At 38.9% G+C, this 18,764-nt stretch overlaps 1 pseudogene; it reads right to left on the minus strand.

Moving 5' to 3' along the window:
• Window positions 1-16,466: 16,466 nt before the first annotated feature.
• On the minus strand, window positions 16,467-17,129 carry LOC129478575 (NXPE family member 2-like; annotated as a pseudogene).
• Between the last annotated feature and the right edge of the window lie 1,635 nt (window positions 17,130-18,764).

An 18,764-nucleotide genomic window follows, 5' to 3' on the forward strand; every position in this document is an offset into this window, starting at 1 on the left:
TGCCTGGCTACTGCCTATGTTCACTCAAGGCTCAAGAGCCTCTACAATCAGCAGGTGGGAAATCCAGCTAGGCTTACGTCCTTCCTCACAGGGCAGTGAGAGTTCTCTCTGGCTGCTGGTGGGTCCAGAGATGCCATTCAGGGGCCAGGGCCTATAGTTGAGAACCTTAGTGCTCTATTCTACTGTGGCTGAACTGGACCCAAACCACAAGACAAAAGTTTTCTCCACTCTTTCCTCAAGCAGAAGGGTCTTTCCTCATGGCCGCCCCTACCCCAGGAGCCCACTTGGTGCTCTGCCCCACTGTAACCAAGTTGGTACCCAGGCTGCAAAACAAAGTCCCCTTTACTCTTCCTTCTTTCCTCAAGCAGAAGCAGTCTCTTCCTATAGCCACCACAGCTGAGAATGTGCTGGGTCACACCTGCAGCCAGCATGGCTCTGAGTCTCACCCAAGGCTTGAAGTGAGTACTCCCTGGCTACTATTAGCTTATTCAGGGCCCAAGGGCTCTTTAGTTAGCAGGCGATGAATTTCACCAGGACTAGGTCTTTCACTTTAACGCAAGGGGTTTCCTTATTCCCCAGGGTATGTTTAGAAATGTCTGGGAGCTAGGACCTGGAATGGGGGCTGTAGGATCCTGCCTGGTGCCCTATCCTACTGTGCCTCATCTGGTTTCCAAGTTGCAAGACAAAGTCCTCTTTACTCGTCTCTCTCCTCTCCTTGAGCACAGGAAAGAAGTCTCTCCTGGAGCCGCAAGCTGCACTGCTTGGGGTTGGGAGACACATGACACAAGCACTCTCCTGGCCACAGCAGCTGGTATCTCACTTGGTCATGTGCACCCCAAGTCAGCTGACTCCAAGCCCAGCATAGCACCAGCACTTGCCCAGGAGTTGCAATCCCTGTGGCCTAGATTGCCTTTCAGATTAATTTGGGACCCCACCCCAGAGCTTTTTAGCCCATGGTGGTGGGTCTTGCTGGAACTCAGGTCCTTACTTCTGGGATGGACAACTTGTCTCTCATTACGGCTGGTCTAAATGCTCCCTCTGTGGGTGCCAGCTGAGTTCTGTCCCATGTTGCTTTCCAGGGCAGGACTTAGTTTCAATGCCATGTCCCACAATCACTGTGCTCTCCCTCCCTAAGTGCACAGATTTTCCCTCTATGCCATGCCACTGCTGCTGGGGAACGGGTGGCATAGGCAATTCAAGACTGTCTTTCCTACCCTCTTCAGTTTCTCTTTCCTTAATATGATGTTAAAACCAGGTACTGCCGGGCGTGGTGGCTCACGCTTGTAATCCCAGCACTTTGGGAGGCCGAGGCGGGCGGATCACGAGGTCAGGAGATCGAGACCACGGTGAAACCCCGTCTCTACTAAAAATACAAAAAATTAGCTGGGCGTGGTGGCGGGCGCCTGTAGTCCCAGCTACTCGGAGAGGCTGAGGCAGGAGAATGGCGTGAACCCGGGAGGAGGAGGTTGCAGTGAGCCGAGATTGCGCCACTGCACTCCAGCCTGGGCGACAGAGCGAGACTCTGTCTCAAAAAAAAAAAAAACCAGGTACTGTGATATCCCTCACCTGATTTTTGGTTCTTTAGGTTCTTTATTGTATGGATAGTTGTTCAATTTGTTGTTTCTGCAGTGGGGAGGATCACAGGAGGCTTCCATTTGGCCATTTTGTTCCACCTCCTCAACTTTTTTTTTGTTTTATTTTTTTTTTTAATTATAGAAGTAGTTATATATAATTGGTTCTGATTCTTGATTTTCTATCCCTGTTACAATACCCAATTACTCTAGTATGTGTGTCTTTATAGTACATTTTGATAGTCACCTGCTGTGTAATGTTTTGATGAACAACAGACCACATATATGATGGCAGTCTCTTAAGATTATAATGGAGCTGAAAAATTCCTATTGCCTAGTGATGTAGTAGCTGTCATAACATTGTAGTGTAATGTTACTTATGTCTCTGTGCTGATGCTGGTGTAAACAAACCTGTGCTACCAGTCATATAAAAGTATAACATATACAATTATGTATGGTACATAATTGATAATGATAAACGATTATGTTACTGGTTTATGTATTTACTATATGATACTTTTTATCGTTATTTCAGAGTATACTTTTTCTACTTATTAAAACAGCCTCAGGCAGGTCCTGCAGGAGGTATTCCAGAAGAGGGCATTGTTATTATAGGAGATGACCCCCCATGTTACTGCTGCTGTGCACCTCACTGTCAGTATGTGAAGGTGGAAGACAGTGATATTGATGATCCTGACCCTGTGTAGACCTAGAGTAATGTGTGTGTTTGTGTCTTAATTTCTAGCAAAATTTAAAAAGAAAAATAATTTAAAATTAGAAGAAAGCTTATAAAGACGTAAAGAAAAAAGTGTTTTTGTACAGCAAGTGCAAATGTTTATAAACTCCATAATAGTGTATATAATGTCCTAGGCCTTTGCATTTACTCATCACCACTGACTCAGTCAGAGCAACTTCCAGTCCTGCAAGCTCCATTTATGGTAAGTACCCTATACAGGTGTACCATTGTTTATCTTTTATACTATATTTTTACTGTACTTTTTCTATATTTAGATATGTTTACATACACAAATATTTATCATTGTGTTACAGTTGCCTGCAGTATTCAATACAATAAATGCTGTACAGGTTTGTAGCCTAGGAGCAATGGGCAATACCATATAGCCTAGGTATGTGGTAGGCTATGCCATCTAGGTTTGTGTAAGTACACTCTTGCACAACAACAACGTTGCTTGATGATGCATTTCTCAGAATATATCCTTGTTATTAAGCAATGCATAACTGTATTTGGTAAAACACAAAGATATTCCACATATTTTATTATGCTATTAAGCATCTTTTAAAATAATTTATGTCAATTATAACTTGTTTATTCTTTCACATGAACATTGAAATCATGGAGTTTACTTCTTAAGCATTTCATTGGTATCTTCATTTAAATTGCCTTATGTTTATGTTATTAAACATACTAATAAACAGGTTTTCTTTTTTGGGCCTCAGTGAAGTTTGGTAGTTTTCATTATATAAGATGTTTTGCATTTCTTGTTAGGATGTTTCTTACGTATTGCATGTTTCTGATTATTGTTAAAGATGGAACTTTTCTCCTGTTAAATTTCTTAAGTGATTACTGTTGAGATCTGTGTCTATATCTATTATCTGTATCGATGCCAATATCTGTATATTGCTGGGTTTTGTATCTTTTTAAACTAGTTATCGTACTGCCTTCTACATTTTCATTTTATTTACTCAGGTTTTTCCGTATAGAGAAGAATCACTTGAAAATAGAGAGACATTTGTCCCCATTTAACAATAATTTATTGTATATTTTAAAATAACTGAACGAGTGGAGTTGGAATGTTTCTAACACAAAGAAATGATAAATACTTGAGGTGACAGATATCCCAATTATCCTGATTTGATCATTAGACATCGTATGTTTGTATCAGTATATCACATGTACTACATAAATGTGTGTAACTATTATGTATCCATAATAATTAATAAATCAACAATTAAAAAATTATTGTCCTTTATTACATTGGCCATAACTTACAGAAAAATGCAAAAGAGTAATGAGCACACTGCTCTTCTTCCTAAATTTAATGAGAATGCACTCTGTATTTTATCATTAACCATGATATTGGCTATCAATATGCAATAACTATTCTCTATTAGATTAAGGAAGTTTTCTTCTGTTTTCAGGCGGCTTTTGTATTTATTTTAATATTCCTTTCATTTTAATTATTTTTAATCTTTGCAATTATTGAAATAATTATTTTTAATCTTCAGAGGTATTGATGTGACTAATTAATTGACTGGTGTTTTTAACATGCTGATGGATTAGCATGTTATTTATATTAATAGTGAGATTAGTTTGTGATTTCCTTTTTTGTGCTGTATTTATGTGTGGGCTTTGGTATTAGAGTATTGGTGGTTTGGGAAAATGAATTGGAAGTGTGCCATCTTTTTCTGTGCTCTGGAACAACTTAAATTGCATGTTAATTATCTTTCCTTGAAGCTTCAATAGGACTCACTTGTAAAATTGTCTGAACATGATACAGCTTTTGGAGTTATTTCTTTGGCAAAAATTTCAACTTCTCCCATGGTTACTGATATCCAGATGAACTATTTTCTCAAGTCATTTCTGTAAGTTTATGTGTTTTTAGAAAATCACGTGTCTCATCCTTATTTTCAGGATTTTTAGCTTAGATTACTGTGTTTAAATTTCTTACACCATTATAACATACTTCTATATCTGTGAATAAAGCCTAATTCTTGCTTTTAATATTTTGAATGTGTTTTCTGTTGTTTAAATCTGCAAGAGGTTTGTCCATTTTATTGATATTTGGAAGGACATTAGCTCTTGGATATATTTATCAAATCTATTTTTATTTTCTAATAATTTCTCTTGATCTCTTAGGTTTTTCTCATCTTGTTTTTTTGTCATTTTTCAAATTCATTTTCACTATTTTTAAAAATGAATATATTTAAGGCTATAAAATTTCTTCTGAATATGTTCTCATATCAATTTTGATTTGTAGATTTTGCTGTATTTATAGATTTAATAGCCTGTAACTGCATTTGTAACCTTTGTAACAAATAAGTATAATTTACAAGCAATAAAATACACATATCTTAAGGGTACAATTAGATGAGTTTTTTAATGAAGTAAAATTTATACAGAGTGAAACGCACATACGTTAATTGTGCAGTTTGGTGAGTTTTGACAAATACATATGTCTGTGTAACCAACACACCACCCAAGACACAGAGTACTTTCACTACCTCAAATGTTCTCTCATGTTACCTTCCAGTCAGTTCCAACTCCTCATGGACAACTGCTGCTGATTTCTGTCCCTACTGATTCATTTCATTGATTATTGGGCTTTGTGTATATGAAATCTTACAGTATGTGCTCTTTTGTGTCTGGCTTCTTTCCCTCAGCAAAGTGATTTTGAGGTTAATCCATAGTGTTGCTTATATCAGCAGTTCATTCTTTTTTTTTTTTTTTTTAATTGCTGAGTAGCATTCCATGGTATGACTATACCACAATTTGTTGTCCTGTCTCTAGATGAACTTTTGGGTTGTTTCAAGTTTTTTGGCTATTACGCATAAAGTTGATATAGGAATTCCTTTAAAAATCTTTCTGTGGACATGTTTTCATTTTTTGAGGGTGCATATTTAGTGGAATTTCTGGGCCAAGGGGTATGGTTAATTTTATCAGAAACTGACAAACTGTTTTCTAGTGTTTGTACCATATATATTCCATACAGAAATGCATGAGACTTCCAGTTATTCCACATCGGTATTAATAATTGGTATTGTCAGTCTTTTAAGTTTTAGCAACTTTATTTGGTACAAAGTAGCATATCATGTGTTTTTAATTTGTATTTTCTTGATGGATAATGATATTGAACATCTTTTTGCGTGCTTATTGGCCATTCATATACTTTTGTAGGGTGAAAGTTTAGTTCAGTCCTTTTTTCCGTTAAAAAAATGGGTTGTATGTTTTCTTTGTTATTTGAGTTGTAAGCGTTCTCCACATATTCTGGATATAAGTTGTTTGTCAGATTTATGTATTGTAAATATTTTCTTCTAGTCTGTGATTTACCTTTTTTACAGTGTCTTGAAGAGTAGAAGACCTTAGTTTTAATGCAGTTCATTTTTATCACTTTTTCTTCTATGGTTATTGCTTTTTGTGTTTTACTTAAGAAATCCTTACTTACCTAAATATCGTAAATTTGTTTTCTTCTTACAGCTTTATAGTTTTGTCCTTGATCCCGTCATTGATTCCAAATTAATTTTTATATTTGGTATGAAGTAGCATTAATTGGTATGAAGGAGAGGTAAGGGTTCATTATTTTTTTTTCACATTTAGATATCCAGTTGTTCCAACACCATTTGTAGAAAAGACTGTCCATTCCCTATGGAATTATTTTGGTGCCTTTGTTCAATCGGTTGAGTGTATTTCGTGGGTCTTTTTCTGGACTTTCTATTCTGTTTCTATACTTGCAGTTTGAAGTTTCTATATTTGATACTCCGACCCATGAATTATTCAATTATTTAGGGATATGCTGACACCTTTAACGACAACTCTAACTTATGACACAGAAAACCATTATTTTAGGGCCATGTCAGTAATGACACTGAATAGTTATTCACCTGAGTAGGAATGTCCATCCTTTAAAAGAATTCTGAAACCAGCAGTATACATGGGGAGTTTTTTAAAACGATACAGATTTTGGAACCCCACCCTAGACCTAATTTTCACTGTAGAAACTGGAGAGTTTCTGTTTTTAGAAAGCTCTTCCAGGTGATTCTGAGACATCCAGTCAATTTGGAAGCCATTGTTCTAAGCACTACCCCTTACAGCAAAAAGCAGACTTAGGGTTACTCTCTAAGCCCTCAGTGGATTCAAAGCTTTTCATTATTTCAATGTACAGAATCAACCCTCAAGAAAGAGGAAGAGACAATTAGCCTGTTTTTCCCTCGAGCATTGAAATCACCACAAATCTCAGGTTATCTTTGAATGACCTTTTAACTTGAGAGAATATAATATTTATGGTTATTGTAGTACATTTAAGGTATTCTACAAGTTACAAAAACCATTGAATTCTGAGTGACTGTTCTGCTGTTCAAATCTAGTGACTTAAAGATTCAGGGAGGAATCTTTGGGACTATGAAAGTCAGTGTCTTATTTATTCCAGGGCTAATGGATCAGGAAAGCTCCAAGAAGGCCAAGAGATCTGTCAAATGAAGTGCACTATAGCTCAAGATCAGAGAGAAGGGCTTTGGAGGTAAGAAGGGCTTTGGAAGAGACCTAGTATCTCAATGTATCAGTGAGAACATTAAAAAAAAAAAAAAAACCTGTAGCCTCTCAGTAGATATTATATATATTAAATCACCATCTTCTCTTAGACCAGTGGTTCTTAACTAGAGGTGATTTTGTATTCTAGGGGATATCTAGTTTTTGTTTTTCACAATTAGGAGGCGTGCTAACTGGCATTTAGTGGGTAGAGACCAGAGATGCTGCTAAACATCTTACAATGCACAAGACAGCTTCCCACAACAAAGAATTATTCAGCCCAAAATGTCAATAGTGCAATGGTTAGGAAACGCTGTCTTAAGCAAATAATGTGAAAGAAGATTTTTCCACAAGGGACTACTTGGCAGCTACTTTTGACAGCCCAGAGATTTCCCAAAGCAATATGTCCCATATCAAGTTCATGTTCTTTCCAGCCAAACCCTAGACTTCTTTTATTCTTCTCTATCTCAGGAAAAAGTACCAGCATTCATTCTATTGTGAATACAAGAAATGTGTGACTCCTTTTATATCTCTTGGGTGTTCTGTACTGTGCCTAGGTGTAGATTTACTTCTCTTTATACTGCTTGGGGCTCACTGGGAATCTTAATCTAAAGATTCACATATTTCTTCTAGAAAATTCTTAATTATCTTTTCCACTCCGCACAAAAAAGGCTCATTCTAGACTTTCTCATTACATACTTTAAGTCTCTAGCCTTCTATTTTATATTTCCATCTTCTTTGTACCATATTCTGAGTAATTTATTCAGGTCTATCTTCAGTTTCACTATTTCTATCTTCATCTTCGTCTAATATGCTGTTTGACCCAGCCGCAGAATTTATAAGATTAGGGACTTTCTAAGATTATGGGGCTTTATAATATTACTGTTATTTGCTATTTTAATGACTATATTTTTCATATCTGGAAGTATTGTTTAGTACTTTTGCCAACGTGTGCGATGTTTTTCCTAGTTTCTTCTTTCATATGTATTTGATTCTATTTTGTAATTTTAAATGCTTGTAGTCTTCAGTGATGACTCTCATATGAATTTCTTGGAGATGTAATTCCGTGAAATCCTTCTATTTTTGCTTACGGTAGATGGTTTTCTTGTGTAATTCTAGATTATGGTCTTATGATTGGTAGGACATTGCCTATGAAAACCTATGTGGTTTGGCTTTTGTGTGTGAATTCAGAAAGAGTTTGATTTGTTTCTTTTAAGTTTCCCTGGGAGAATTATTATCCCCAGCTTGCTTACTTATTTATTTACTTTTTTAGCCACTGGGAGTGGCTAGGAGTGGAAAAGCAATGAATACTGAGTCACAGTGGAGAAATGTATCTTCAAGGCTCCCAGATAAAGTGTTCTTGGCACCTATGATTGGGCCTGAAAGATCACACATAGGATTTCAGCTACGAGCTGGACTCCTCAGAGATTAGATACTTTTTTTTCCATAAGAAGTTGAGCAGGCCAAGAAAAAAGCTTCAGATGCTGGTATTTGGGGGTATAAGTCCTGATGAATAGACCTGTTTGCCACCTCATCACTGCACAGTGAGATTGCCCTATTAATCAGTCCCATCCATATACACAGAGCATCCAGGTGGCTTTTTAAGTGGATATCATAATGGTTTGAAGAGATGGCCAAGGATTTCAGGTATTTGATGAACATTTCCTGTGTGAAAGAGAAACCAAATAGTCACACAGATAAAAGGAACCTGGAAGAGACAGAGACAATTTCAAGAATAAAATAAAACTTTAAATAAAATGTGTATTAGTAATAAAATGAATATGTTCATAGAAATCAGGGAAAATGTTGTATCCAGGAAACAACTGAATTCTGTGAAAAAGAACATTCAGAGAACAAATAGAATCTTTTTAAGATGAAAAAAAATTGATGACTAAAAAAAACCATCAATAGAAGTGCCAGAAGATATGTCAAGATAATTTTGCAGAAAATATAGCAAAATTATAAAGAGGTATAAAGTTTAAAAATTAAGAAGCTTAGAAGATAAATCCAAGAGATACGATATTGAAGTATCAGGAATTACAGAAGAAGAGAATAGAGAAATTGGCAGGGAGGCCATTATCAAATAAATAATAATAATAATACATTATCAAAGAAATAATAATACAATATCAAAATTAAGAACACTGGTCTCTAGTTTGAAAAGATCCATAGTGTATCCAACACAATAAATGAAAAAGTCCCTACCGTCAGACCTGATCTCTGCAGGGTAGTCTTGCACATTAGACAGGGCTGGTCCAACCTGAGCACTCTTTGGTCTACTCGCCTCTCCCAGGGCCCCAGCCTGGCCTTGCCTGCTTACAGGGCAGTCTTGGGGGGCTCTGGAGGCCCACACCATAACTTCTGTGCCTGTGGACTGTGCCTGACCAGTGGAAAGCTCCAGAGAGGTCGCCTCTATGGCCACACATCAGCCTGCAAGTTTCCCCCCATACTGCAGCTTCCCCTGAGCCCATGGCAACTCCCCACATCACTTTGTTGATGTGTGTTTGCTGGTGTGGGTTTTGCTTCATTTGCCCTGCTAGTAGCAGTGCAGTATGAATCCCCCCTAACTCCCAGTGATGGCTGTTGCAGACAAATCCTTGGCTGGCACAGAGCCAGGAAGCCCCACCTAGCCAGTGCCCCACCCTTGCACTAATCCTGTACAGAAAACAGGGGATCCTCCCACACCCTGAATGATCACTCCTCTTATGGGGTACAGAGAAGGCACCCAAACCTGTGCCACCCCAAGCCAATACCACCCCCAGTGCAACAGCACACACAGTCTCCAGCAGGGCGCCCCCCACACCCTCACCAACTGCCTTGCCTCTACCGCTGCGGTGAATGCCCACCAAGGAGGCAGGCACCCCCACATTTTCTAGCACTATGCTGTTGCTGCCGCACCCTGGCACCCCAGCAAAGTGGACTCCAAACCTTGAGGAGCCAGAGAGCAAAGTCAGGCCCAATACAAGTCCCCTACAGTTACAGCATGCACTCCAGGAGTTGGGAGCTGAGTGTTGGCCTCCTAAATCTCCCAGAAATGAAGACAGCTGGCTTAATATGCCTTATTCCACAATCAGACCCTCAAAGTCATCAAATAGGACAAAGGAAAAAAATCCAAAGGTCAATAACCTCAAAGATTGAAGGTAGATAATCCCACAAAGATGAGAAATAATCGGCTCAAGGAATGCTGAAAACTCAACAAGCTCGAGTGCCTTCTTTCCTCCAAAGGATCTCATCATCTCTCCAGCACGAGTTTGAAACCCAGATGAGGCTGTGATGGCTGAAATGACAGAAGTAGAATTTAGAATATGGACAGGTGTGAAGTTCAGTGAACTACAGGAGTACATTGTAACCCAATACAAGGAAGCTAAAAATTAGGATAAAGCATTGCAGGAACTGACACACAAAATAGCCAGTATAGAGAAGAATGTAGTTGTCCTGATAGAAGTGAAAAACACACTATAAGACTTTCATAATGCAAGTATTAATAGCACAATAGACCAAGCAGAGGAAAGACTCTCAGAGCTTGAAGACTGGCTTTCTGAAATAAGACAGGCAGACAAGAATAGAGAGAAAAAAAAAAAAAAAGGAATGAACAAAACCTCTGAGAAATATGGGATTATGTAAAGAGACTGAATCTACAACTGATTGGTGTACCTGAAAGAAATGGGGAGAATGGAACCCATGTGGAAGACATTTCAGGATATCAGCCATGAGAACTTTCCCAACCTAGCTAGAGAGGCCAACATTCAAATTCAGGAAATGCAGAGAACCCCAGTAAAATGCTTCACAAAAAGACTATCCCCAAGACACATGATTATCAGATTCTCCAAGGTCAAAATGAAAGAAAAAAATGTTAAAGGCAGCCAGAGAGAAAGGCCAGGTCACATACAAAGGGAAGCCCATCAGGCTAACAGCAGACCTCTCAGCTGAAACCCTACGAGCCAGAAGAGATTGAGGGTCAACATTCAAAATTTCTTAAAGAAAAGAAATTCCAACCTAGAATTTCATATCTAGCCAAACTAAGCTTCATAACTGAAGGAGAAATGAGATCCTTTTCAGACAAGCAAATGCCAAGGGAATTTCTTACCACCAGATCTGCCTTACAAGAGCTCCTGAAGGAAGCAATATGGAAAGGAAAGACTGTTACCAGCCACTACAAAAACACACTGAAGTACACAGACCAGTGACACTATAAAGCAACCACATAAACAAGTCTGCAAAATAACCAGCCAACATCATGATGACAGAATTACATCCCCATATACCAATAATAACCTTGAATGTAAATGGGCTAAATGCCCCATTTAAAAGACACAGAGTGGCAAGCTGGATAGAGAACAAAGATTTCTTGGTATTGTGTCTTCAAGAGATCCATCTCACATGCAATGATACACTTAGGCCCAAAATAAAGAAATGGAGAAAAATCTACCAAGCAAATGGAAAACAGAAAAAAAGCAGGGGTTGCAATCCTAGTTTCTAACAAAACAGACTTTAAACCAAGAAAGATAAAACAAACAAACAAAATAGACAAAGAAGTTAAAAAGTTCAAATGATAAAGAGTTCAATTCAACAAGAAGATCTAGCCAACTTAAATACATACACACCCAACACAGGAGCAGCCAGATTCATAAAGCAAGTTCTTAGAGACCTTCAAAGAAACTTAGACTCTCATGCAATAACTGTGGGAGACTTTAATGCCCCACTGACAATATTAGACAGATCATTGAGACAGAAAATTAACAGAGGTATTCAGGAACTGAACTCAGCATTGCCACAAAAAGAATAAAATACCTAGGAATACACCTAACTAAGGAGGTGAAATATCTCTACAAGGAGAACTACAAAACGCTGCTCAAAGAAATCAGAGCTGACACAAACAAATGGGAAAACATTTCATGCTCATGTATAGGGAGAGTCAATATTGTTAAATGGCCATACTGCCCAAAGCAATTTGTAGATTCAATACTATTCCTATTCAACTACCATTGAAATTCTTCACAGAACTAGGAAAAACTATTTTAAAATTTGTGTGAAACCAAAAGTGAGCCTGAATAGCCAAGGCAATCCTAAGCAAAAAGAACAAACTGGAGGCATCATGCTACCTGACTGCAAACTATACTACAGGGCTACAATAACTAAAACAGCAGGGTATTGGTATAAGAACATACACACAGACCAATGGCACAGAATAGAGAACTCAGGAATAAGACTGCATACCTACAACCATCTGATCTTTGACAAGTCTGACAGAAACAAGTAATGGAGAAAGGATTCCCTATTCAATAAATGGTGCTGGGATAGCTGGCTAGCCATATGCAGAAGATTGAAACTGGATTCCTTCCTTACACCTTATACAAAAATTGTCTCAAGATGGATTAAAGACCGTCTTTAAATGTAAAACCCCAAACTATAAAAACGTTAGAAGAAAATCTAGGCAATACCATTCACAACATAGGCACAGGCAAAGATTTCATGATGAAGATTCCAAAAGCAATTGCAACAAAAGCAAAAAATTGACAAATGGGATCTAACTAAACTAAATAGCACAGCAAAAAACAAAAACAAACCCTATCAACAGAGTAAGAAGACAACCTACAGAATGAGAGGCAATTTTTGCAAATAATGCATCTGACAAAGGCTTAATATCCAGCATTTATAAGGGACTTAAACAAATTTACAAGAAAAAATCAACCCCATTAAAAAGTGGGCAAAGGACATGAAGAGACACTTTTCAAAAGAAGACACACATGGCCAACAAACATGAAAACAAAGCTCAACATCACTGATTATTAGAGAAATGCAAATCAAAACCACAGTGAGATACCATCTCACCCCAGTCAATATGGCTATTACAAAAAGTCAAAACAAACAAAAAACAACAACAGATGCCAGCAAGATTGTGGAGAAAAAGGAATGTTTTTACACTGTTAGTGGGAGTGTAAATTAGTTCAGCCATTGTGGAAGACAGTGTGACAATTCCTTATAGACCTAAACATAGAAATACCAGTCGACCCAGCAGTCCCATTGCTGGGTATATACCCAAAGGAATATAAATCATTCTGTTATAAAGACACATGCATGCATATGCTCGTTGCGACAGTACTCACGGTAGCAAAGACATGGAATCAACCCAAATGTCCATCAGTGATAGACTGGCTAAATAAAATGTGGTACCTATACACCATGGAATACTATGCAGCCATAAAAAGAATGAGATCATGTCCTTTGCAGGGACTTGGATAGAGCTGGAGGCCATTATCCTTAGCAAACTAACACAGAAACAGAAAACCAGATACCACATGTTCTCACTTATAAGTGGAAGCTAAATGACGAAGACACATGGACACATAGAGGGGAACAACACACACAGGGGCCTATTGGAGGGTTGGGGGTAGGAGGAGAAGAAGAGGATGAGGAAAAACAACTTTTGGGTACTAGACTTAATACCTGGATGATTAAATAATCTGTACAACAAACTCCCACGACACAAGCTTACCTATGTAACAAACCTGTACATGTACCCCTGAACTTAAAATAAAAGTTAAAAAAGAGTAAGAGTCCCTAATCCTACCTACCCAAAGTCATGTTATAACACCATTATAAAGAGATGATTTTAAGAGAAAAAAGGAGCGAGAGAGAAAAACAGATAACATAGCATGTATTATGAATTATAATGGCACTGAACTCTGTAGTTACAAAAAGCCAGCAAGTAATAGACTTTAAAGTTCTGGTGGAAAATTATTATAAATCTAAAATTCTAAACCCAGCCAAATAATCCAACAAATGTAAAGGTAGAATGAAGATATTTTTAGATATGCAAGAAGTAAAAATAAAATTTTCTTTTCCATTTTATGTATTTATTTGAGACAGGGTCTTGCTCTGTCACCCAGGCTGGAGTGCAGTGGTGTGATCATAGTCAGAGCTCACTGCAGCCTCGAACTCCTAGGCTTATGTGATCCTCCCCCTTTAGCTTCCCAAGTAGCTGGGACTACAGGTGCACACCACCATGCCCAGCTAATTTTTACTTTTTTGTAGTGATGGGTCTCCCTTTGTTGCCCAAGCTGGTCTCAGTGATCCTCCTGCCTTAGGCTTCCAAATGCTAGGATTACAGGTGTGAGCCACCACACCCAGCCTTTTTTCCCTTTCTTAGAAAGTTTTTAGAAGATATGCTTGGGCCAAGTGAGCAGTGAACTCAGAAAACAATAGATGTTTCCAAGAGTAGTGGTGAAGGAGTCCCATGTTGATAGCTGAGCCATGGTTAGAAAGCAGTCATTGCCAACAGGAATAGATGAATAAAGGACTCTGGGAAAGATTTCTGCAGGCATAAAGAGACACTTGGCACATTATCTGATAGTGCTGGTATTTTGGAAAATAAAATTTGGAGACATTTGGCAGATATGATACAGGATGTCGACAAATTAGAGATAAATACATAGAAAACCAAGCAAATAAAAAAGACAATTATTAATTTTAGTAAAACAAAAAATTGCTGGGCACAGTGGCTCATGCCTGTAATCCCAGCACTTTGGGAGGCCGAGGCAGGTGGATCACGAGGTCACGAGATCGAGACTATCTTGGCTAACACGGTGAAACCCCGTCTCTACTAAAAATACAAAAAATTAACCAGCTGCGGTGGCGGGCACCTGTAGTCCCAGCTACTTGGGAGGTTGAGGCAGAAGAATGGTGTGAACCCGGGAGGCGGAGCTTGCAGTGAGCCTAGATCATGCCACTGCACTCCAGCCTGGGCAACAGAGCAAGACTCTGTCTCAAAAAAAAAAAAAAAAAATTACAAATTTTTGGGCAGAGAAGAGAAGGTGTACTACTTGGCTCAGCAGATATTAAAGTTTAATTAGTAATGTAAACACTAACTTGATTTAAACACTGTGCATAATTATAATGAGAAAATGTAGTGAAGGAAAATAAACTGCGTGAAGAGAATGAAGTCTTCTACTACCAACTGAGGAAATTAATAGAAAATACCAAGATGGATAAACCAAGAAATAACAGTGTCGTAAGCATTGTTGGCGACCTACTCAGAATCCTTCCTACTAACAATGTAGGGTGGCAATATGCTTACTGGAAAAATATGAATTTTCCTGCTTTTATTGCCACTAAGAGTGGTTGTGTTACACATTCTGGCCAGTTCTGCATGATCAGAAGTCACTGGGTGGGGCTTCTAGGAAGCCTTGTTAGAAGTGGGCAGATGTGTCTGGAACGTGCCTTTGTCTCTCACTCTTTTCCCTTCCTCTTCTTGCCTGGAACACAGTTGCATAGCCAGAGGGAGCACATCTCTCTTGAGACTCCGAGGCCATAAGCATGAGAAAGAAAGTCACATGTCAGGGAGGCTGAGCAGAAAGAGGGGTCTCAGAGAGGTCCTTGATGGCGTAATGGGGAGCTAGCTGCTGTCTCGGCCCTGGATTGCCTCTGGGCTTCCTTCACCTAAAAAAAAATCAACTCATCATTTGTTCAGAAAACTGAGATTCATGTAGCTGAAGAAGATACATAAGCACGATATTTAGAAAGTGTGGTGGTAAATAGTTGGTATGGTTTGGATATTTATCCCCTCCAAATCTCATGTTGAAATGTGATCCCCAATATTGGAGGTGGGGCCTGGCGAAAGGTGTTTGGCTCATGAGGGCTGATCCCTCACAAATGGCTTGGTGCCCTCCCTGTGGCTTTGAGTGGTACTGAGTTCAGGTGACAGCAGGTTGTTTAAGGGAGGCTGGCACCTCCTGTCTCTCCTGCTCTCTCTCCTGCCATGTGACATGCTGGGTCCTCCTTTGCTTTCCATGAGTGGAAGTTTCCTGAGGCCTCGTCAGAAGTAGATGCTGGTGCCATGTTTATACAGCCTGTGGGACCATGAGCCAAATGAACCTCTTTCCTTTATAAATTACCCACTCTCAGGTATTCCTTTATAGCAATGCAAAACAAACTCGTATCATAGTTTAAAACAGTTATATAATTCAAAGTGGTTGCATCTGGGGGAGGGGAGAGCGTGGTAGAAAGTGCCGGGATTTTTTTGGTATAGTTGATGCTATAGTTAGCTCAATTTGATGTTTTGGATAATGTGTATGTATAAGTTTAATGAAATACAAGTTAATAAGAAAAAAGAAAAATGTTTCTGAATGAGATGCTTGGATAGCTTCCTGTTTTACTTGAAATAAATTCCAAACTCCTTTAATAGATTTTCCATGATCCGGCTGGCCCTGGACACCTTCCTGCCTCATCTTTTGTCACTTCCCCCCACCCATTTAATTCCCAGCCATGTTGTCTTCTGTCAGTTTTGTGAACACTTTCAGTACATGTCACGTGAAGCTTCCTCTGGGTCAGTCAGGGTCCCAGCAGGAAATGGATGTTAGCATCAAACTTGGTGCCACCTAAGTTTAATAAAGGGTGGAGTTGAAGGACACCAACAAGAGGTGATGCAGCACTCTGGGGCTCGCGACAGTCGGGAGCCATCCATCCTCAGGCTTGAAGGACTAAAGAGAGCAGCTGTGTGGGGAACGTCACCTGATAGGACTGTGGCCTTTGGAAGAACAAGGCTGGTACCCAATGTGTATTTGGACACAAAGATTGCCATGTTCACTGTTAATTAAAGTGATTGGGGCAGTTGTTATAGGAAAACATCCTGTCTACTTGAACATTGTGTTGGAAGGATTGTTTAATCTTGTGTGAAAGGCGACACAGGTAGTCACATGGGCCACGGCCTCTCAGGGAACACGTCGAGGCCTCATGCAGTAGAAGGCTTCTTGGGTATGCAGGTACTGGCACAATTCAGCACTTGAGTTTAAACCAGAGCGCAATCAGTATTGACCTGAGAGGCACCACTGGAAAACTGGCCCGTGAAGATGATCCTGTCACAGTCTTGGTGTCTCGCCCTCCAGAGAGTCAATGCTCCTTCACTGGGGTGGGTGAGCAGCAGACACAGGGGTATCTGACGCCCCCCAGAACAAAGTAAATCTGATCAGTTAGGTGCCATTGTTGAAGTTGATCACCTTTCCTGAAGCACCTGCCATCAGGGCTGGGGAGGACATCCTGGCCCTCAGGAAATCCCTGCCGTATTGCTTCCTATGTCCCAAGTGGTCTCTCACCTCCAGCAGGATGTCCAGCTGGTCCCCCCTGTAGTGCGTGTCTCGAGGGTTGAGGATGGTGGCTGTGCTGTGTGCAGCACTGCTGGTCGTGTTCATGTGGGTGAAAGGTCTGGGTGGGATCAGCTGGTCTAGTTTCTCCATGATTTCCTTTATTCTTAGCTTAGTCTCTGCTGCTGAAACTTCTGGACAACAGTGGTGCTTCATGGTAGGAGAGAATATTAGGAAGGTATCCCTGTAATGAAGAAAGATAGGCATCTCTTGTCCTCACCAAAACTGAAATGGCAAAGAATGTGACTTATTATGTGTATGAAGCTGAACCTGTCCTTATTTCATTAACCTTAATAATGGATTTATATCTTTATTCATATATAACTACTGAAGTGTTCAATCTAGAAATTGGCCGTAATTAAAGTGCTGAAAGTTTTGAGTAAATCACACGAGTCAGTTGTTCCATTTGTACTTTAACCACTTATTCCATAGGATGTTAAAAACCCGTTTAAAAAACCCACTGAACCTAAAAATATATGGCTAAGAAAAAATCATTTGATTAAAAAATGGTTACAATAGCAAATTGAAAGAAGTAATTATTAAGAAATATTGCAATGCTTCTGAGTCTTAATAGAATGAAAGGAAAAATCATAATGAAAAAATTAACATTTTCAACAGTGAAATGCAAAGACTTTTTTGTAAAAATTCATTTAATTTTGAATGGGTATCATGTGAGCATGGTACAAAACTCAAAAGACACAAAAAGGAATGAAGTGTGGAAATAAATTTCTCTTTCATTCTTGTCTCTTGCCACATAGTTTTACCCCCCAAATTAATCACTCTTATCCTCCTTATAAATACCTGTTTAGAATCTATGTGTACATAGGTATGTGTACATGCATACATAACATGTATTTTCTTTTTTAAGTAAAATGCATTGTTCTGTGCCTTGCTTTTTTATGTAACGATGTATTTTGAATGTCTTTTCATTTCAGTACATGTTGAACTCCCTCAGTCATCCATTAAGATGGATGTGCAGCATTCTACTGTATGGATTATTTAAGCGGTCTCTCATTGCAGGACGTCTAGATTTTCTCAGTCTTTTGCTATTACAGTATTGAAAGTATAATCTTGTATCTGCATCCTGGAAATGGAATTACTATATTGAAGTTTAAAAGCATGCCCTGTTCTGAAAAATAGAAAGGTTTGTGTTTTTGTTCTGGTGATTATCTTTATCATCTTTCTTTCTTTCTTTTTTGAGACAGGGCCACTCTATCGCCCAGGCTGGAGTGCAGTGACACAATCATGGCTCACTGCAGCCTCCATCTCCTGGGCTCAAGTGATCCTCCTGCCTTAGCCTCCCAGGTAGCTGGGACCATCAGCATGCACCACCACACCCAGCTAATTTTTTGATATTTTGTAGGAATGAGGTCTCACTGTTTTGCCCAAGCTGGTCTCAAACTCCTGGGCTGAAGTGATCCCCTCACCTCAGCCTCCCAAAGTATTGGGATTAGAGGCATGAAGCACCATGTCCAGCTCTGATTTTCTTTACATAACATACAAATATATATATATACACATAAAATACTTAATCTTTTCTTTATTCAGCAGTGTTTGTTGACTCCCTAGCATAAACAGTGACTAAAATATTTATTTATACTTCCTTGCTCCAACTTTTTCCTCTCTGTGGCTATATTTTTTGCTTATTTATCTTTGTGTTCACATCTATTTTCTTAAAAACATGTTTTAATAAACTATATCTATGTATCTCGTTAATATATTAAGTAATATCTTTTAAAATGAGGCTAAAAATGTTAAGGAAGTATCTCCACCTGTCCTTCACCAACTTTT

Source organism: Symphalangus syndactylus, chromosome 3 (genome assembly GCF_028878055.3).
Source record: "Symphalangus syndactylus isolate Jambi chromosome 3, NHGRI_mSymSyn1-v2.1_pri, whole genome shotgun sequence".
Lineage (NCBI taxonomy): Eukaryota > Metazoa > Chordata > Mammalia > Primates > Hylobatidae > Symphalangus > Symphalangus syndactylus.